The sequence below is a fragment of the Passer domesticus genome, chromosome 10 (genome assembly GCF_036417665.1).
Source record: "Passer domesticus isolate bPasDom1 chromosome 10, bPasDom1.hap1, whole genome shotgun sequence".
Classification (NCBI taxonomy): domain Eukaryota; kingdom Metazoa; phylum Chordata; class Aves; order Passeriformes; family Passeridae; genus Passer; species Passer domesticus.
Window position 1 is genome coordinate 14,241,115 of NC_087483.1, and position 20,306 is coordinate 14,261,420.

Below are 20,306 nucleotides of genomic sequence, written 5' to 3' on the forward strand. Positions count from 1 at the left end.
CTGACAGCGCTGCGGCCACTGGGACGCCCGCGCCTCTGAGCCTCTGCCACTGCGCTGCTGCAGGACAGGGAGCTTTGCAGCCTGAGCTGGCCTTGTTCCTCTCTGTCCGTGCAGAGAATGCAGCGCGGAAGAGAAGGGCAGCAGGGCCCCGCCTGTCCCCGGGCTCAGGTTTTGCGACGCTTCAGCTCCACGGAAACGCGGGTAACACGGAAAAGCCAAACTATTTATTACGGGAAAGCGAAGGGAAGGGGTGAACTGGGAGGTAAAAAGGGGGATGGGCAGGGCCTGAGGGCTGCAGGGAGGGAGATGCCATCAGGGAGAGGGATGGCAGGAGCTCCTGGAGCTTTCCACAGGCTCAGTTGTGAGCACTGGAGCTCCAGCTGGTTCCTTCTGCTGTGCAGCTGGTCCCATCTCCAATGGGAGCTGGAAATTGCTGATGGATGTCAGTTCTTCGGATCCAGCAGAAGAACGAATCCTGCAGATCTTCTTTTGAAGGCCAGCTGCATCAGTGTGCTCCTGCAGGATGGGCTCTGATCTTCCCCGATGGCTTGAAGAGCTGAAAGAGAGAGGACCAGAGTCACGGCCAGAGGCCAGATTGAGGGAATGCAAGGAAAGCCTCCTGCCAGGGCCATCCCAGCCGGCTGTTGCCATGGCCAGGAGGGAGCGGCAGACACGGCTTTGGGCCGGAGGGTGCTGGCCACGGATCCCCCACGTGCCCCTGAAAGCTCTCCGGGCTCTGCCCCCGCCGCCCCTCGTCCGCACAGGGAGCAGAGCCCTCGGCAGCCCGGGCACGGACTGTAGCTGCGGGGCCGGCATGTGCAGCTGCCCCCGGCGGTCCCCGCTGGCGCGCGGCTGCCCTCACTCACCCTCAGCGAGGACCTGGAGCTCCTCCTTCTGCCCCGTCATGAGCGCTCCGCCTGTCCCTGGCAACACAAAGGCACAGGTGGCGGCCCCGGGCGGCACAGCTGCCCAACACGGGCGCTGCCAGCCCCGGGGCCGCACGCCCTCCTTCCCGGGCAGGGCTCGGGCCGGGCCCCTGCCGCACGCTGCCGCCCCGGGGAGGGCTCGGCTCCGGCTGCCGGGGCAGCAGCCGGGCCGGGAGGCGGGGAGGGACGCCGGGCTCGTGGCTCACCGGTGATGCTGACGGCCGTCTCTCGCAGGGGCCTCTGCGGGCTCTGCAGGCGTGGCAGGGCGCAGCGCAGGTGCTCGGCCGCTGGGCTCTGGTCCTGAAACAGCTGCGGGGAGCGCTGGGAGGGAAGGCCCGGCGCGGGCTCTGCCCCTCGGCCGGGCGCTGCCCGAGCCCGGCACCGGCCGCGCCAGCCCGCACGGCCCAGGGCAGGGAGCGGCGTGCGGGGCGCAGGCTGGCGGCCCCGGGTGCGGCGCTGGGCAGGGGCACTGCTGCCAGCCCCCCACGCCAAGCACCGGGGCAAGGGGGCTTCTCCAGCCTGTGGCTGGGGCTGCCGGGCTGTCCTTACCAGGCTCTGGGCGAACTTCATCCGCAGCTCCTCCAGGTCCATCCTCCTCGGGCAGCGTGCCGCACAAAGCAGGGCTTCGCGAGAGTCCTGGAGAGCAGCAGAGAGCCGCAGGTGGCACCAGAGCCCAGGGCACAGGACCCGTGTCCCTGTGCCAAGGCCAGGGGGAGGCTGGAGCCCAACAGGCGCCAGGGCAGGAGGTGACCAAGCCCCCTCCCAGAGGTACAGCAGCATCCCACAAAACCTCACCTTGGCCACGTGCCAAGCGCAGGAATAGAGGCAGCAGGCACTGGCTCAGGATTCTTGTGAGAGCCTCTTCCCCCTCTTCCACTCCCAGCTCCATCACCTGGCTGAAGAGCTGAACGGAGAGCAGCTGCAGCTGGCTGTTGTCCTGCAAGGAAAGGAAGAATCCTAAGCACCAACTACTACAGCCCATTGGGGCAAAGGCCCAAACCTGCAGTGAGTACAGAGTTTCCAGGCAACGTCCAGTGCCCTGGGCTGGGGGCACAGAGCCTTACGTTGCCAAAGCGTGTCAGCGGGGGCTCAGCCAGCTTCAGGGCGGTGATGCTGGGTATCTTGAGGTGTTTGTCCTGCAGCACGTGCGTGAGCACGGAGAGGCTCGTCCAGAGCATCTCCGCATTGGGATCACGCAGCTGCTCCAGCAGGTGTTGATAGAGGCCGCGTATTCCTCTGCCCTGTGTGCAAGACGGGGCTGTGCTGTGAAGCCGTGAATGGCTGCAGCACCAGCAGCTGCTCGGGGCACTGGGGCAGCTGAAGCGGGAGGCAGGAGAGCTGGGAGCAGCTGCCTCTGCTGGCAGAGGCCAGCCGAGGCCAAAGGTGTGTGTTCCCCCACCCCACGCTGCCAGCGCGGCTTCAGCCACTGCCCCCTTCTCACCAGCGAGGGCTCCTTGCTGAGCAGCATGAGGCCTCTGAGCTGCAGGCGCAGCCTGTCCCTGCACTGGCTCGGCAGGTGCCTGGATAGGAGCCAGAGGGCCCTGGGACCGTGTCGGCTCAAGTCCAGGCAGTCCAGGAGCTGAAAGGCACAGGGCAGTGACGGGGGTGCCGGCCGGCAGGAGCCCGGAGCCGCACAGGGCCGGGCCCCTGCAGCAGCGGCAGCGGGCGCGGGCAGCGTCCCAGGCGGCTGCGGCTAGCAGAGGCCCGAGAGCTGGGAGGCAGCTCAGGCAGGCAGCGCTGGCCGTCAGGCTCACCTCCACAAAGAAGGCCAGGGCAGGCAGATCCCGGCGCGGCTGCTTGCGGATGAGCAGGCTGAGCAGGTGCGAGGCCATGTGGGGACACAGGGGGCTCAAGCCACGGCGCATCTCCCTGGCAGGGGAAAAAGGCACCAAGGCCCTGAGCCGGCAGGCAAACCTCTCCCAGGAGTGACTGACAGAGGTCTGATCTTTCCCCAGCACTCTGCAAGGGGACACGGGCCCCTTGGGAGGCGGCTGCTCCTGGGCATCCTCCTCTGCCAGGCTTGTGCAGTCTGCTCGGCCGTGCCTCGGTGGCAAGGCCCTCTGGCTTACGGCCGCGGGGACTGTGTGGGGCACTCCGGGCACGGGGCACAAATGCTGGCAGTGGCGGAGGGGAGGAGGGAGTCTCACCTGGCCAGCAGGCCCGCTGCCTTGTGCTGGGTGTTGGCACAGAGCAGGGCGTCCCAGACCTGTGTGTGCTCCAGAGCCACCAGCTTCTTGTCGAAGCCCAGTCGGGAGAGCAGAGCCTTCATGGTGTGCGCTGCAAACCTGTGTGCCGAGCAAGGGCCAGGTCACGCTGGGAGCACTGGCCCTGGCCACAGGGGGCATGGGAAGGACAGGGCGACTGGGACCTGTTGGGGTCGCTGGGAAGGCCGTGTTCCTCCCGGCACACTCTCCAGAAGCTCTGGGTCTCAACGTCCTCTGGCATCTGCTCTGTGGTAGAGAAAATTTCCAAGAGCAGATCCACGAGCAGCTGGGGAGAATAAATGTGCATCCCGTAGTGCCACTCGGACGTGGGGACAATCCTCCGCAGCACCAGAGTTGCCTGCAAGAGACAAAGCACCCCGAGGCAGCGCTCAGTGCCGAGGTGCCCATGAGGCAGGGCCCGAGGGGAGATGCAGGGCGGGCACCCGGCCTGCTGCCCCTGAGCCTGCCCTGAGCCCAGATTTCAGCCCAGGCCGGGAGCTGCAGCGTGGGGAGAGCATGGAGAGCTGCTGGAGAGGGTGACCTGGAGGGCGAGCAAAGGCCAGCTCCAGAAACTCACAGCCAGGGCAAAGGCGGCGTCATTCCCGCTGCAGAAGATCGGGCCGTGCGGTGGCTGCTGCTCTAGCACGGCGAGCAGCGCCGGAAGGACCTCCTCCATGGCCACTTCTGAGGTGGCCATGGCCCTCCACATCAGTGTGGCAGCTCTGTGGGACCAGAGCTGTGTGTCAGCACCCTGCCCCGTGCAGCTGCGTGGGGCCGGCTGACAGAGCCCCGGTGCCCTGAGGGGCCGGGAGGGAGCATGGCAGCAGGCTTGGGAAACAGAGGGGCCCGAGGGGCCCTATGGGCCGGTGAGCACCGAGCTCTCGAGGCACTTGTGGCCCGTACCTGTCACACAGTGGGGCGCAGTGCAGGAGGCTCATGACCACGTGAGCAGGATGTTCTTCTGTCAGGCTCACGATGGCCATTTGCAGCCCGGCGTCCACGGTGTCGCGGGACGCCAGTCTCTCCAGGATGGCCCTGACCGTGGCTAGCACCTGGAGGGAACGGCATGGGGGAGACTTGGTGTGCTGTCCAAGGCAGCAACTTGCCCAGCTTCGCCCAGGAAGTGCTTGCCTTCCCACCCCACTGTGATGGCCCCAAAGGCTGAGCAGGACCAGCAGACATGGCGTGAGGGGCCACGTGATCCTGGGAGGCCTTCAGCCCCGGCCCCAGGCTGCTTGCCTGCTGCGGAGAAGAAACACCCTTCTGGCAAAACTCCAGACTGGGTGCAGGACTCACAGTCAGGGCAGTCACGGCCTCAGTCTCCGGGATGGCCTGATTGTGGGTGTGTGAAGTGGCCATCCCCTCCGTCAGGGCCAGGTCAGCCTCAGCCCGGCCCTCGGCCGCTGCCCGCTCACAGGTTGCAGCGAGCTCAGCGGGCGCAGTGCTGGCAGCAGGCTCTGCCCGCAGCTCGCTGGGCACGGAGTCGGGCTGGGCCGTGCCTCCGGTCACGGTGGCGCTGGTCTTCCTGCGCCGGAGACGCAGGAACCTCCGCAGTGCCTGCAGCAGAAGGAAGGGCGGGAAGAGAGGGACGTTCCATGGTCTGCTGCAAGGACGGGGCTGGGCCGAGCAGGGCCAGCAGGCCCGGCCCAGGTGGGGATGGCCGCAGGTACCTGCGCCGCTCTACGGAAGCGGCCACGGGTGGGCTCCTGCTCTTGAGACCGGTCCTTGGCTGCATCTGGCAAAGAGGGAGAGCAGCCAGAGCTGAGGGGCCGCAGGAGAGGCCGGAGAACAAAGGCCAGCCCTGCGCTCCCCAGGCAGGGACAGCCCCCTGCATGCCTGGGAGATGGGGCACGGCTGCCATCGGGGGGGCAGTCCCTGCCCCTGTCCCATCCTGTCCGTGGGCATGTCCATAGGGATGGGATGGGATGGGATGGGATGGGATGGGACGGGACGGGACGGGACGGGACGGGACGGGACGGGATGGGATGGGATGGGATGGGATGGGATGGCATGAGATGGGATGGGGCGGGATGGGGCCTAGGCTGGCTGCAGGCACCAGGCCTGTGGCCCAGCTGCACTACTCACCGTCCTGCAGCGGCTGCAAGTGCTCCGGCTCTGCAGGCTGCTGCACTGGGGCAGCTGCAGGGCCGTTCTTTTTCTTGCCCCGAAGCCTCCTGAACAGGCTGAGCACTTTGCTCGCCATCCCGCTGCCCGACCTCGAGGGACAGATGCCTCGGCAAAGGTCCGAGTCAGCGGTGCCGCAGTCGTGCCTTGCAGGCACCTGCGACAGGGAGGCCTCAGGAGGATGACAGGACAGCAAGTCCTGCCCTGTGTTCTCGAGGGCTCCTGCCACAATGACAGGAGACTCCTCGTGAACGATGGAGTTCGCCAACTCCCACGGCCTGGCCACAGGGGCACCGGCCGCAGGGATGGGAGATGCCTCGGAAAGACTCCGAGTCAACGTGTCCCGAGGTCTGGCCGTGAGGCCAGCCGCAGGACTAGCGCTTCGGAAGAGCTCCGGGTGGGCAATGAACGAGCTGGCTGTGCGGGGGATCCACACAGCACCGCTCTGTCACGTCCTGTCCCGTCGCGTGCACCGAGCACTCTGGCGTGGCCGTGACGCTGCCAGCACCTATGTCAGCGCGTGTCACAAAGGGCTGCTGCCACACCCTGTTGCACCGCGCCGCACGGTGACCCTGCTGCACCGTGTCAGGTGCAAAGAGGGAGAGCAGCCTATGTCAGCGCATGTCACAAAGGGCTGCTGCCACACGGTGACCGTGCTGCACCGTGTCACATGGGGCCCTTGGTGACGCTGTCATGTGCCCCGGGGCCACCCTCTCCCCAGGCAAGGCGCCCCTGCTTGGAAGGAATCCATTGCCCTGAGTGTCTAACACAGCCCTGGACACAGCAAGGCCAGCCAAGTGCTCAGGGCAGGCCTCTCCACGTCTGTGCCCGGCCCGCACAGCCCAGCTCCGTGCTGGCCCTGGAGCAGAGCGGCTTCCAGCAAGCAAGAAGCAAACGCATCTTGCCAAGAGCTAAAACACACTAGATAGGGAAGATGGCATTAATAAAGGCCTTGGAATTCACAGCTCTCTGAGAGACATTTGGGGTTCTTGCTGGGCAGAGGTGATCCGGCTCTGTCCTGTGCTCAAAGGGGGGAACACACCCTACCACAGGTGCTTGGTTTGGTCTCCGCAGGCCCAGGCAGGTGCCAAAGCTGCTCTTGACAGCCTTCTCCCTTCCCACGCCCCACTGCCAAGTGCAAGGGGCCTCAGGGACAGAAAGGAGAGCAGGGAGGCAGAGGCAGACAGCTGCACCTACCTCACTGGGGGCTCCTGGGGAAGCACTTTGCTTGAGAAGCAAGCCCCTCTCTTCCAAAGGCATTTCCCCGAATGCGCACATTTCCCGGGGAACACCAACACACACTTCAGAAACCCTGGCAAGGCTGAATGCCTTCTGCTCCTTGCAGCCATGGCACTCCAGCTCGAGCTCCACTTCCTTCCCCCGAGTATGTTTCCATGGGTCCTTTCTGGCACGCAGCCCCGGGCCCCCTATAAACAGGAGCTGCCCGCTGCCTCCTCACGTGCCTGAACTCCTGCCTGCGCTCAGGGCAGCAAAAGCAGGCTGTTGCCAGCCAGGGAGCGGAGCCCTGTTCCCGCAGGAGGCTCTGGTGAGCCCCTTCCCACTGTGCATGCAGCACTTCTTCTGCCTGCCCAGAACGCTCCTGGCAGAGCAGAGCACAAGCTGGCCGGCTCTGGGCTCAGCACACCCCAAACACAGGCGCAGGGAGACGCAGCAGCTGTTTTGCAGCCATGCCCCAGAGAGATGGGAAGGATCCCCTGGCCCTGGGCTCACTTGGTTGGGTTTCTGACTGGCTCTGAGGCAGGGGCAGCACTTCCTCGCTTGTGGGGAGAGCAGAGGCGCCGGAACCACACGCAGCGTGCAGGCACTGCCTGACAGCGCTGCGGCCACTGGGACGCCCGCGCCTCTGAGCCTCTGCCACTGCGCTGCTGCAGGACAGGGAGCTTTGCAGCCTGAGCTGGCCTTGTTCCTCTCTGTCCGTGCAGAGAATGCAGCGCGGAAGAGAAGGGCAGCAGGGCCCCGCCTGTCCCCGGGCTCAGGTTTTGCGACGCTTCAGCTCCACGGAAACGCGGGTAACACGGAAAAGCCAAACTATTTATTACGGGAAAGCGAAGGGAAGGGGTGAACTGGGAGGTAAAAAGGGGGATGGGCAGGGCCTGAGGGCTGCAGGGAGGGAGATGCCATCAGGGAGAGGGATGGCAGGAGCTCCTGGAGCTTTCCACAGGCTCAGTTGTGAGCACTGGAGCTCCAGCTGGTTCCTTCTGCTGTGCAGCTGGTCCCATCTCCAATGGGAGCTGGAAATTGCTGATGGATGTCAGTTCTTCGGATCCAGCAGAAGAACGAATCCTGCAGATCTTCTTTTGAAGGCCAGCTGCATCAGTGTGCTCCTGCAGGATGGGCTCTGATCTTCCCCGATGGCTTGAAGAGCTGAAAGAGAGAGGACCAGAGTCACGGCCAGAGGCCAGATTGAGGGAATGCAAGGAAAGCCTCCTGCCAGGGCCATCCCAGCCGGCTGTTGCCATGGCCAGGAGGGAGCGGCAGACACGGCTTTGGGCCGGAGGGTGCTGGCCACGGATCCCCCACGTGTCCCTGAAAGCTCTCCGGGCTCTGCCCCCGCCGCCCCTCGTCCGCACAGGGAGCAGAGCCCTCGGCAGCCCGGGCACGGACTGTAGCTGCGGGGCCGGCATGTGCAGCTGCCCCCGGCGGTCCCCGCTGGCCCGCGGCTGCCCTCACTCACCCTCAGCGAGGACCTGGAGCTCCTCCTTCTGCCCCGTCATGAGCGCTCCGCCTGCCCCTGGCAACACAAAGGCACAGGTGGCGGCCCCGGGCGGCACAGCTGCCCGACACGGGCGCTGCCAGCCCCGGGGCCGCACGCCCTCCTCCCCGGGCAGGGCTCGGGCCGGGCCCCTGCCGCACGCTGCCGCCCCGGGGAGGGCTCGGCTCCGGCTGCCGGGGCAGCAGCCGGGCCGGGAGGCGGGGAGGGACGCCGGGCTCGTGGCTCACCGGTGATGCTGACGGCCGTCTCTCGCAGGGGCCTCTGCGGGCTCTGCAGGCGTGGCAGGGCGCAGCGCAGGTGCTCGGCCGCTGGGCTCTGGTCCTGAAACAGCTGCGGGGAGCGCTGGGAGGGAAGGCCCGGCGCGGGCTCTGCCCCTCGGCCGGGCGCTGCCCGAGCCTGGTACCGGCCGAGCCGGCCCCCACGGCCCAGGGCAGGGAGCGGCGTGCGGGGCGCAGGCTGGCGGCTCCGGGTGCGGCGCTGGGCAGGGGCACAGCTGCCAGCCCCCCACGCCGAGCACCGGGGCCAGGGGGCTTCTCCAGCCTGTGGCTGGGGCTGCCGGGCTGTCCTTACCAGGCTCTGGGCGAACTTCATCCGCAGCTCCTCCAGGTCCATCCTCCTTGGGCAGCGTGCCACACAAAGCAGGGCTTCGCGAGAGTCCTGGAGAGCAGCAGAGAGCCGCAGGTGGCACCAGAGCCCAGGGCACAGGACCCGTGTCCCTGTGCCAAGGCCAGGGGGAGGCTGGAGCCCAACAGGCGCCAGGGCAGGAGGTGGCCATGCCCCCTCCCAGAGGTACAGCAGCATCCCACAAAACCTCACCTTGGCCACGTGCCAAGCGCAGGAATAGAGGCAGCAGGCACTGGCTCAGGATTCTTGTGAGAGCCTCTTCCCCCTCTTCCACTCCCAGCTCCATCACCTGGCTGAAGAGCTGAATGGAGGGTAGCTGCAGCTGGCTGTTGTCCTGCAAGGAAAGGAAAAGTCCTAAGCAACAAATGCTCCAGGCCCACTGGAGCGAAGGCCCAAAACTGCGGAGAGCACAGAGTTTCCAGGCAGGGGCCAGTGCCCTGGGCTGGGGGCACAGAGCCTTACGTTGCCAAAGCGTGTCAGCGGGGGCTCAGCCAGCTTCAGGGCGGTGATGCTGGGTATCTTGAGGTGTTTGTCCTGCAGCACGTGCGTGAGCACGGAGAGGCTCGTCCAGAGCATCTCCGCATTGGGATCACGCAGCTGCTCCAGCAGGTGTTGATAGAGGCCGCGTATTCCTCTGCCCTGTGTGCAAGACGGGGCTGTGCTGTGAAGCCGTGAACGGCTGCAGCACCAGCAGCTGCTCGGGGCACTGGGGCAGCTGAAGCGGGAGGCAGGAGAGCTGGGAGCAGCTGCCTCTGCTGGCAGAGGCCAGCCGAGGCCAAAGGTGTGTGTTCCCCCGCCCCACGCTGCCAGCGCGGCTTCAGCCACTGCCCCCTTCTCACCAGCGAGGGCTCCTTGCTGAGCAGCATGAGGCCTCTGAGCTGCAGGCGCAGCCTGTCCCTGCACTGGCTCGGCAGGTGCCTGGATAGGAGCCAGAGGGCCCTGGGACCGTGTCGGCTCAAGTCCAGGCAGTCCAGGAGCTGAAAGGCACAGGGCAGTGACGGGGGAGCCGGCCGGCAGGAGCCCGGAGCCGCACAGGGCCGGGCCCCGGCAGCAGCGGCAGCGGGCGCGGGCAGCGTCCCAGGCGGCTGCGGCTAGCAGAGGCCCGAGAGCTGGGAGGCAGCTCAGGCAGGCAGCGCTGGCCGTCAGGCTCACCTCCACAAAGAAGGCCAGGGCAGGCAGATCCCGGCGCGGCTGCTTGCGGATGAGCAGGCTGAGCAGGTGCGAGGCCATGTGGGGACACAGGGGGCTCAAGCCACGGCGCATCTCCCTGGCAGGGGAAAAAGGCTTGAGCCGGCAGGCAAACCTCTCCCAGGAGTGACTGACAGAGGTCTGATCTTTCCCCAGCACTCTGCAAGGGGACACGGGCCCCTTGGGAGGCGGCTGCTCCTGGGCATCCTCCTCTGCCAGGCTTGTGCAGTCTGCTCGGCCGTGCCTCGGTGGCAAGGCCCTCTCGCTTACGGCCGCGGGGACTGTGTGGGGCACTCCGGGCACGGGGCACAAATGCTGGCAGTGGCGGAGGGGAGAAGGGAGTCTCACCTGGCCAGCAGGCCCGCTGCCTCATGCTGGGTGTTGGCACAGAGCAGGGCGTCCCAGACCTGTGTGTGCTCCAGAGCCACCAGCTTCTTGTCGAAGCCCAGTCGGGAGAGCAGAGCCTTCATGGTGTGCGCTGCAAACCTGTGTGCCGAGCAAGGGCCAGGTCACGCTGGGAGCACTGGCCCTGGCCACAGGGGGCATGGGAAGGACAGGGCGACTGGGACCTGTTGGGGTTGCTGGGAAGGCCGTGCTCCTCCCGGCACACTCTCCAGAAGCTCTGGGTCTCAACGTCCTCTGGCATCTGCTCTGTGGTAGAGAAAATTTCCAAGAGCAGATCCACGAGCAGCTGGGGAGAATAAATGTGCATCCCGTAGTGCCACTCGGACGTGGGGACAATCCTCCGCAGCACCAGAGTTGCCTGCAAGAGACAAAGCACCCCGAGGCAGCGCTCAGTGCCGAGGTGCCCATGAGGCAGGGCCCGAGGGGAGACGCAGGGCGGGCACCCGGCCTGCTGCCCGTGAGCCTGCCCTGAGCCCAGCTTTCAGCCCAGGCAGGGAGCTGCAGCGTGGGGAGAGCATGGAGAGCTGCTGGAGAGGGTGACCTGGAGGGCGAGCAAAGGCCAGCTCCAGAAACTCACAGCCAGGGCAAAGGCGGCCTCATTCCCGCTGCAGAAGATCGGGCCGTGTGGTGGCTGCTGCTCTAGTACGGAGAGCAGCGCCGGAAGGACCTCCTCCATGGTCACTTCTGAGGTGGCCATGGCCCTCCACATCAGTGTGGCAGCTCTGTGGGACCAGAGCTGTGTGTCAGCACCCTGCCCCGTGCAGCTGCGTGGGGCCGGCTGACAGAGCCCCAGTGCCCTGAGGGGCCGGGAGGGAGCATGGCAGCAGGCTTGGGAAACAGAGGGGCCCGAGGGGCCCTACGGGCCGGTGAGCACCGAGCTCTCGAGGCACTTGTGGCCCGTACCTGTCACACAGTGGGGCGCAGTGCAGGAGGCTCATGACCACGTGAGCAGGATGTTCTTCGGTCAGGCTCACGATGGCCATTTGCAGCCCGGCGTCCACAGAGTCGCAGGACGCCAGTCTCTCCAGGATGGCCCTGACCGTGGCTAGCACCTGGAGGGAACGGCATGGGGGAGACTTGGTGTGCTGTCCAAGGCAGCAACTTGCCCAGCTTCGCCCAGGAAGTGCTTGCCTTCCCACCCCACTGTGATGGCCCCAAAGGCTGAGCAGGACCAGCAGACATGGCGTGAGGGGCCACGTGATCCTGGGAGGCCTTCAGCCCCGGCCCCAGGCTGCTTGCCTGCTGCGGAGAAGAAACACCCTTCTGGCAAAACTCCAGACTGGGTGCAGGACTCACAGTCAGGGCAGTCACGGCCTCAGTCTCCGGGATGGCCTGATTGTGGGTGTGTGAAGTGGCCATCCCCTCCGTCAGGGCCAGGTCAGCCTCAGCCCGGCCCTCGGCCGCTGCCCGCTCACAGCTGGCAGCGAGCTCAGCGGGCGCAGTGCTGGCAGCAGGCTCTGCCCGCAGCTCGCTGGGCACGGAGTCGGGCTGGGCCGTGCCTCCGGTCACGGTGGCGCTGGTCTTCCTGCGCCGGAGACGCAGGAACCTCCGCAGTGCCTGCAGCAGAAGGAAGGGCGGGAAGAGAGGGACGTTCCATGGTCTGCTGCAAGGACGGGGCTGGGCCGAGCAGGGCCAGCAGGCCCGGCCCAGGTGGGGATGGCCGCAGGTACCTGCGCCGCTCTACGGAAGCGGCCACGGGTGGGCTCCTGCTCTTGAGACGGGTCCTTGGCTGCATCTGGCAAAGAGGGAGAGCAGCCAGAGCTGAGGGGCCACAGGAGAGGCCGGAGAACACAGGCCAGCCCTGCGCTCCCCAGGCAGGGACAGCCCCCTGCATGCCTGGGAGATGGGGCACGGCTGCCATCGGGGGGGCAGTCCCTGCCCCTGTCCCATCCTGTCCGTGGGCATGTCCATAGGGATGGGATGGGATGGGATGGGATGGGATGGGACGGGACGGGACGGGATGGGACGGGACGGGACGGGATGGGATGGGATGGGATGGGATGGGATGGGATGGGATGGGATGGGATGGCATGAGATGGGATGGGGCGGGATGGGGCCTAGGCTGGCTGCAGGCACCAGGCCTGTGGCCCAGCTGCACCACTCACCGTCCTGCAGCGGCTGCAAGTGCTCCGGCTCTGCAGGCTGCTGCACTGGGGCAGCTGCAGGGCCGTTCTTTTTCTTGCCCCGAAGCCTCCTGAACAGGCTGAGCACTTTGCTCGCCATCCCGCTGCCCGACCTCGAGGGACAGATGCCTCGGCAAAGGTCCGAGTCAGCGGTGCCGCAGTCGTGCCTTGCAGGCACCTGCGACAGGGAGGCCTCAGGAGGATGACAGGACAGCAAGTCCTGCCCTGTGTTCTCGAGGGCTCCTGCCACAATGACAGGAGACTCCTCGTGAACGATGTAGTTCGCCAACTCCCACGGCCTGGCCACAGGGGCACCGGCCACAGGGATGGGAGATGCCTCGGAAAGACTCCGAGTCAACGTGTCCCGAGGTCTGGCCGTGAGGCCAGCCGCAGGACTAGCGCTTCGGAAGAGCTCCGGGTGGGCAATGAACGAGCTGGCTGTGCGGGGGATCCACACAGCACCGCTCTGTCACGTCCTGTCCCGTCGCGTGCACCGAGCACTCTGGCGTGGCCGTGACGCTGCCAGCACCTATGTCAGCGCGTGTCACAAAGGGCTGCTGCCACACCCTGTTGCACCGCGCCGCACGGTGACCCTGCTGCACCGTGTCAGGTGCAAAGAGGGAGAGCAGCCTATGTCAGCGCATGTCACAAAGGGCTGCTGCCACACGGTGACCGTGCTGCACCGTGTCACATGGGGCCCTTGGTGACGCTGTCATGTGCCCCGGGGCCACCCTCTCCCCAGGCAAGGCGCCCCTGCTTGGAAGGAATCCATTGCCCTGAGTGTCTAACACAGCCCTGGACACAGCAAGGCCAGCCAAGTGCTCAGGGCAGGCCTCTCCACGTCTGTGCCCGGCCCGCACAGCCCAGCTCCGTGCTGGCCCTGGAGCAGAGCGGCTTCCAGCAAGCAAGAAGCAAACGCATCTTGCCAAGAGCTAAAACACACTAGATAGGGAAGATGGCATTAATAAAGGCCTTGGAATTCACAGCTCTCTGAGAGACATTTGGGGTTCTTGCTGGGCAGAGGTGATCCGGCTCTGTCCTGTGCTCAAAGGGGGGAACACACCCTACCACAGGTGCTTGGTTTGGTCTCCGCAGGCCCAGGCAGGTGCCAAAGCTGCTCTTGACAGCCTTCTCCCTTCCCACGCCCCACTGCCAAGTGCAAGGGGCCTCAGGGACAGAAAGGAGAGCAGGGAGGCAGAGGCAGACAGCTGCACCTACCTCACTGGGGGCTCCTGGGGAAGCACTTTGCTTGAGAAGCAAGCCCCTCTCTTCCAAAGGCATTTCCCCGAATGCGCACATTTCCCGGGGAACACCAACACACACTTCAGAAACCCTGGCAAGGCTGAATGCCTTCTGCTCCTTGCAGCCATGGCACTCCAGCTCGAGCTCCACTTCCTTCCCCCGAGTATGTTTCCATGGGTCCTTTCTGGCACGCAGCCCCGGGCCCCCTATAAACAGGAGCTGCCCGCTGCCTCCTCACGTGCCTGAACTCCTGCCTGCGCTCAGGGCAGCAAAAGCAGGCTGTTGCCAGCCAGGGAGCGGAGCCCTGTTCCCGCAGGAGGCTCTGGTGAGCCCCTTCCCACTGTGCATGCAGCACTTCTTCTGCCTGCCCAGAACGCTCCTGGCAGAGCAGAGCACAAGCTGGCCAGCTTGGGGCTCAGCACACCCCAAACACAGGCGCAGGGAGACGCAGCAGCTGTTTGGCAGCCATGCCCCAGAGAGATGGGAAGGATCCCCTGGCCCTGGGCTCACTTGGTTGGGTTTCTGACTGGCTCTGAGGCAGGGGCAGCACTTCCTCGCTTGTGGGGAGAGCAGAGGCACCGGAACCACACGCAGCGTGCAGGCACTGCCTGACAGCGCTGCGGCCACTGGGACGCCCGCGCCTCTGAGCCTCTGCCACTGCGCTGCTGCAGGACAGGGAGCTTTGCAGCCTGAGCTGGCCTTGTTCCTCTCTGTCCGTGCAGAGAATGCAGCGCGGAAGAGAAGGGCAGCAGGGCCCCGCCTGTCCCCGGGCTCAGGTTTTGCGACGCTTCAGCTCCACGGAAACGCGGGTAACACGGAAAAGCCAAACTATTTATTACGGGAAAGCGAAGGGAAGGGGTGAACTGGGAGGTAAAAAGGGGGATGGGCAGGGCCTGAGGGCTGCAGGGAGGGAGATGCCATCAGGGAGAGGGATGGCAGGAGCTCCTGGAGCTTTCCACAGGCTCAGTTGTGAGCACTGGAGCTCCAGCTGGTTCCTTCTGCTGTGCAGCTGGTCCCATCTCCAATGGGAGCTGGAAATTGCTGATGGATGTCAGTTCTTCGGATCCAGCAGAAGAACGAATCCTGCAGATCTTCTTTTGAAGGCCAGCTGCATCAGTGTGCTCCTGCAGGATGGGCTCTGATCTTCCCCGATGGCTTGAAGAGCTGAAAGAGAGAGGACCAGAGTCACGGCCAGAGGCCAGATTGAGGGAATGCAAGGAAAGCCTCCTGCCAGGGCCATCCCAGCCGGCTGTTGCCATGGCCAGGAGGGAGCGGCAGACACGGCTTTGGGCCGGAGGGTGCTGGCCACGGATCCCCCACGTGCCCCTGAAAGCTCTCCGGGCTCTGCCCCCGCCGCCCCTCGTCCGCACAGGGAGCAGAGCCCTCGGCAGCCCGGGCACGGACTGTAGCTGCGGGGCCGGCATGTGCAGCTGCCCCCGGCGGTCCCCGCTGGCGCGCGGCTGCCCTCACTCACCCTCAGCGAGGACCTGGAGCTCCTCCTTCTGCCCCGTCATGAGCGCTCCGCCTGTCCCTGGCAACACAAAGGCACAGGTGGCGGCCCCGGGCGGCACAGCTGCCCAACACGGGCGCTGCCAGCCCCGGGGCCGCACGCCCTCCTTCCAGGGCAGGGCTCGGGCCGGGCCCCTGCCGCACGCTGCCGCCCCGGGGAGGGCTCGGCTCCGGCTGCCGGGGCAGCAGCCGGGCCGGGAGGCGGGGAGGGACGCCGGGCTCGTGGCTCACCGGTGATGCTGACGGCCGTCTCTCGCAGGGGCCTCTGCGGGCTCTGCAGGCGTGGCAGGGCGCAGCGCAGGTGCTCGGCCGCTGGGCTCTGGTCCTGCAACAGCTGCGGGGAGCGCTGGGAGGGAAGGCCCGGCGCGGGCTCTGCCCCTCGGCCGGGCGCTGCCCGAGCCCGGCACCGGCCGCGCCAGCCCGCACGGCCCAGGGCAGGGAGCGGCGTGCGGGGCGCAGGCTGGCGGCCCCGGGTGCGGCGCTGGGCAGGGGCACTGCTGCCAGCCCCCCACGCCAAGCACCGGGGCAAGGGGGCTTCTCCAGCCTGTGGCTGGGGCTGCCGGGCTGTCCTTACCAGGCTCTGGGCGAACTTCATCCGCAGCTCCTCCAGGTCCATCCTCCTCGGGCAGCGTGCCGCACAAAGCAGGGCTTCGCGAGAGTCCTGGAGAGCAGCAGAGAGCCGCAGGTGGCACCAGAGCCCAGGGCACAGGACCCGTGTCCCTGTGCCAAGGCCAGGGGGAGGCTGGAGCCCAACAGGCGCCAGGGCAGGAGGTGACCAAGCCCCCTCCCAGAGGTACAGCAGCATCCCACAAAACCTCACCTTGGCCACGTGCCAAGCGCAGGAATAGAGGCAGCAGGCACTGGCTCAGGATTCTTGTGAGAGCCTCTTCCCCCTCTTCCACTCCCAGCTCCATCACCTGGCTGAAGAGCTGAATGGAGAGCAGCTGCAGCTGGCTGTTGTCCTGCAAGGAAAGGAAAAGTCCTAAGCAACAAATGCTCCAGGCCCACTGGAGCGAAGGCCCAAAACTGTGGAGAGCACAGAGTTTCCAGGCAGGGGCCAGTGCCCTGGGCAGGGGGCACAGAGCCTTACGTTGCCAAAGCGTGTCAGCGGGGGCTCAGCCAGCTTCAGGGCGGTGATGCTGGGTATCTTGAGGTGTTTGTCCTGCAGCACGTGCGTGAGCACGGAGAGGCTCGTCCAGAGCATCTCCGCATTGGGATCACGCAGCTGCTCCAGCAGGTGTTGATAGAGGCCGCGTATTCCTCTGCCCTGTGTGCAAGACGGGGCTGTGCTGTGAAGCCGTGAACGGCTGCAGCACCAGCAGCTGCTCGGGGCACTGGGGCAGCTGAAGCGGGAGGCAGGAGAGCTGGGAGCAGCTGCCTCTGCTGGCAGAGGCCAGCCGAGGCCAAAGGTGTGTGTTCCCCCACCCCACGCTGCCAGCGCGGCTTCAGCCACTGCCCCCTTCTCACCAGCGAGGGCTCCTTGCTGAGCAGCATGAGGCCTCTGAGCTGCAGGCGCAGCCTGTCCCTGCACTGGCTCGGCAGGTGCCTGGATAGGAGCCAGAGGGCCCTGGGACCGTGTCGGCTCAAGTCCAGGCAGTCCAGGAGCTGAAAGGCACAGGGCAGTGACGGGGGTGCCGGCCGGCAGGAGCCCGGAGCCGCACAGGGCCGGGCCCCTGCAGCAGCGGCAGCGGGCGCGGGCAGCGTCCCAGGCGGCTGCGGCTAGCAGAGGCCCGAGAGCTGGGAGGCAGCTCAGGCAGGCAGCGCTGGCCGTCAGGCTCACCTCCACAAAGAAGGCCAGGGCAGGCAGATCCCGGCGCGGCTGCTTGCGGATGAGCAGGCTGAGCAGGTGCGAGGCCATGTGGGGACACAGGGGGCTCAAGCCACGGCGCATCTCCCTGGCAGGGGAAAAAGGCACCAAGGCCCTGAGCCGGCAGGCAAACCTCTCCCAGGAGTGACTGACAGAGGTCTGATCTTTCCCCAGCACTCTGCAAGGGGACACGGGCCCCTTGGGAGGCGGCTGCTCCTGGGCATCCTCCTCTGCCAGGCTTGTGCAGTCTGCTCGGCCGTGCCTCGGTGGCAAGGCCCTCTGGCTTACGGCCGCGGGGACTGTGTGGGGCACTCCGGGCACGGGGCACAAATGCTGGCAGTGGCGGAGGGGAGGAGGGAGTCTCACCTGGCCAGCAGGCCCGCTGCCTTGTGCTGGGTGTTGGCACAGAGCAGGGCGTCCCAGACCTGTGTGTGCTCCAGAGCCACCAGCTTCTTGTCGAAGCCCAGTCGGGAGAGCAGAGCCTTCATGGTGTGCGCTGCAAACCTGTGTGCCGAGCAAGGGCCAGGTCACGCTGGGAGCACTGGCCCTGGCCACAGGGGGCATGGGAAGGACAGGGCGACTGGGACCTGTTGGGGTCGCTGGGAAGGCCGTGTTCCTCCCGGCACACTCTCCAGAAGCTCTGGGTCTCAACGTCCTCTGGCATCTGCTCTGTGGTAGAGAAAATTTCCAAGAGCAGATCCACGAGCAGCTGGGGAGAATAAATGTGCATCCCGTAGTGCCACTCGGACGTGGGGACAATCCTCCGCAGCACCAGAGTTGCCTGCAAGAGACAAAGCACCCCGAGGCAGCGCTCAGTGCCGAGGTGCCCATGAGGCAGGGCCCGAGGGGAGATGCAGGGCGGGCACCCGGCCTGCTGCCCCTGAGCCTGCCCTGAGCCCAGATTTCAGCCCAGGCCGGGAGCTGCAGCGTGGGGAGAGCATGGAGAGCTGCTGGAGAGGGTGACCTGGAGGGCGAGCAAAGGCCAGCTCCAGAAACTCACAGCCAGGGCAAAGGCGGCGTCATTCCCGCTGCAGAAGATCGGGCCGTGCGGTGGCTGCTGCTCTAGCACGGCGAGCAGCGCCGGAAGGACCTCCTCCATGGCCACTTCTGAGGTGGCCATGGCCCTCCACATCAGTGTGGCAGCTCTGTGGGACCAGAGCTGTGTGTCAGCACCCTGCCCCGTGCAGCTGCGTGGGGCCGGCTGACAGAGCCCCGGTGCCCTGAGGGGCCGGGAGGGAGCATGGCAGCAGGCTTGGGAAACAGAGGGGCCCGAGGGGCCCTATGGGCCGGTGAGCACCGAGCTCTCGAGGCACTTGTGGCCCGTACCTGTCACACAGTGGGGCGCAGTGCAGGAGGCTCATGACCACGTGAGCAGGATGTTCTTCTGTCAGGCTCACGATGGCCATTTGCAGCCCGGCGTCCACGGTGTCGCGGGACGCCAGTCTCTCCAGGATGGCCCTGACCGTGGCTAGCACCTGGAGGGAACGGCATGGGGGAGACTTGGTGTGCTGTCCAAGGCAGCAACTTGCCCAGCTTCGCCCAGGAAGTGCTTGCCTTCCCACCCCACTGTGATGGCCCCAAAGGCTGAGCAGGACCAGCAGACATGGCGTGAGGGGCCACGTGATCCTGGGAGGCCTTCAGCCCCGGCCCCAGGCTGCTTGCCTGCTGCGGAGAAGAAACACCCTTCTGGCAAAACTCCAGACTGGGTGCAGGACTCACAGTCAGGGCAGTCACGGCCTCAGTCTCCGGGATGGCCTGATTGTGGGTGTGTGAAGTGGCCATCCCCTCCGTCAGGGCCAGGTCAGCCTCAGCCCGGCCCTCGGCCGCTGCCCGCTCACAGGTTGCAGCGAGCTCAGCGGGCGCAGTGCTGGCAGCAGGCTCTGCCCGCAGCTCGCTGGGCACGGAGTCGGGCTGGGCCGTGCCTCCGGTCACGGTGGCGCTGGTCTTCCTGCGCCGGAGACGCAGGAACCTCCGCAGTGCCTGCAGCAGAAGGAAGGGCGGGAAGAGAGGGACGTTCCATGGTCTGCTGCAAGGACGGGGCTGGGCCGAGCAGGGCCAGCAGGCCCGGCCCAGGTGGGGATGGCCGCAGGTACCTGCGCCGCTCTACGGAAGCGGCCACGGGTGGGCTCCTGCTCTTGAGACCGGTCCTTGGCTGCATCTGGCAAAGAGGGAGAGCAGCCAGAGCTGAGGGGCCGCAGGAGAGGCCGGAGAACAAAGGCCAGCCCTGCGCTCCCCAGGCAGGGACAGCCCCCTGCATGCCTGGGAGATGGGGCACGGCTGCCATCGGGGGGGCAGTCCCTGCCCCTGTCCCATCCTGTCCGTGGGCATGTCCATAGGGATGGGATGGGATGGGATGGGATGGGATGGGACGGGACGGGACGGGACGGGACGGGACGGGACGGGATGGGATGGGATGGGATGGGATGGGATGGCATGAGATGGGATGGGGCGGGATGGGGCCTAGGCTGGCTGCAGGCACCAGGCCTGTGGCCCAGCTGCACCACTCACCGTCCTGCAGCGGCTGCAAGTGCTCCGGCTCTGCAGGCTGCTGCACTGGGGCAGCTGCAGGGCCGTTCTTTTTCTTGCCCCGAAGCCTCCTGAACAGGCTGAGCACTTTGCTCGCCATCCCGCTGCCCGACCTCGAGGGACAGATGCCTCGGCAAAGGTCCGAGTCAGCGGTGCCGCAGTCGTGCCTTGCAGGCACCTGCGACAGGGAGGCCTCAGGAGGATGACAGGACAGCAAGTCCTGCCCTGTGTTCTCGAGGGCTCCTGCCACAATGACAGGAGACTCCTCGTGAACGATGGAGTTCGCCAACTCCCACGGCCTGGCCACAGGGGCACCGGCCGCAGGGATGGGAGATGCCTCGGAAAGACTCCGAGTCAACGTGTCCCGAGGTCTGGCCGTGAGGCCAGCCGCAGGACTAGCGCTTCGGAAGAGCTCCGGGTGGGCAATGAACGAGCTGGCTGTGCGGGGGATCCACACAGCACCGCTCTGTCACGTCCTGTCCCGTCGCGTGCACCGAGCACTCTGGCGTGGCCGTGACGCTGCCAGCACCTATGTCAGCGCGTGTCACAAAGGGCTGCTGCCACACCCTGTTGCACCGCGCCGCACGGTGACCCTGCTGCACCGTGTCAGGTGCAAAGAGGGAGAGCAGCCTATGTCAGCGCATGTCACAAAGGGCTGCTGCCACACGGTGACCGTGCTGCACCGTGTCACATGGGGCCCTTGGTGACGCTGTCATGTGCCCCGGGGCCACCCTCTCCCCAGGCAAGGCGCCCCTGCTTGGAAGGAATCCATTGCCCTGAGTGTCTAACACAGCCCTGGACACAGCAAGGCCAGCCAAGTGCTCAGGGCAGGCCTCTCCACGTCTGTGCCCGGCCCACACAGCCCAGCTCCGTGCTGGCCCTGGAGCAGAGCGG

General features: G+C 66.4%; 3 long non-coding RNA genes across 4 annotated transcripts; all 3 read right to left on the minus strand.

The window, feature by feature from the left end:
* Nucleotides 1-202: 202 nt before the first annotated feature.
* Nucleotides 203-924, minus strand: LOC135309419 (uncharacterized). The gene is made up of 2 exons (XR_010369692.1): nt 867-924; nt 203-556 (listed from the first exon to the last, which is right to left on the minus strand). It is a non-coding gene; the product is annotated as an uncharacterized LOC135309419 (long non-coding RNA).
* Nucleotides 925-7,285: 6,361 nt separating this feature from the next.
* LOC135309420 (uncharacterized) lies at nt 7,286-8,260 on the minus strand. 2 transcript variants are annotated; one of them, XR_010369694.1, is made up of 3 exons: nt 8,216-8,260; nt 7,950-8,006; nt 7,286-7,639 (listed from the first exon to the last, which is right to left on the minus strand). It is a non-coding gene; the product is annotated as an uncharacterized LOC135309420 (long non-coding RNA). The 2 variants fall into 2 exon arrangements; XR_010369693.1 differs by lacking the exon at nt 8,216-8,260 and having other exon boundaries at nt 7,950-8,152.
* Nucleotides 8,261-14,380: 6,120 nt separating this feature from the next.
* Nucleotides 14,381-15,102, minus strand: LOC135309421 (uncharacterized). The gene is made up of 2 exons (XR_010369695.1): nt 15,045-15,102; nt 14,381-14,734 (listed from the first exon to the last, which is right to left on the minus strand). It is a non-coding gene; the product is annotated as an uncharacterized LOC135309421 (long non-coding RNA).
* Nucleotides 15,103-20,306: the final 5,204 nt, after the last annotated feature.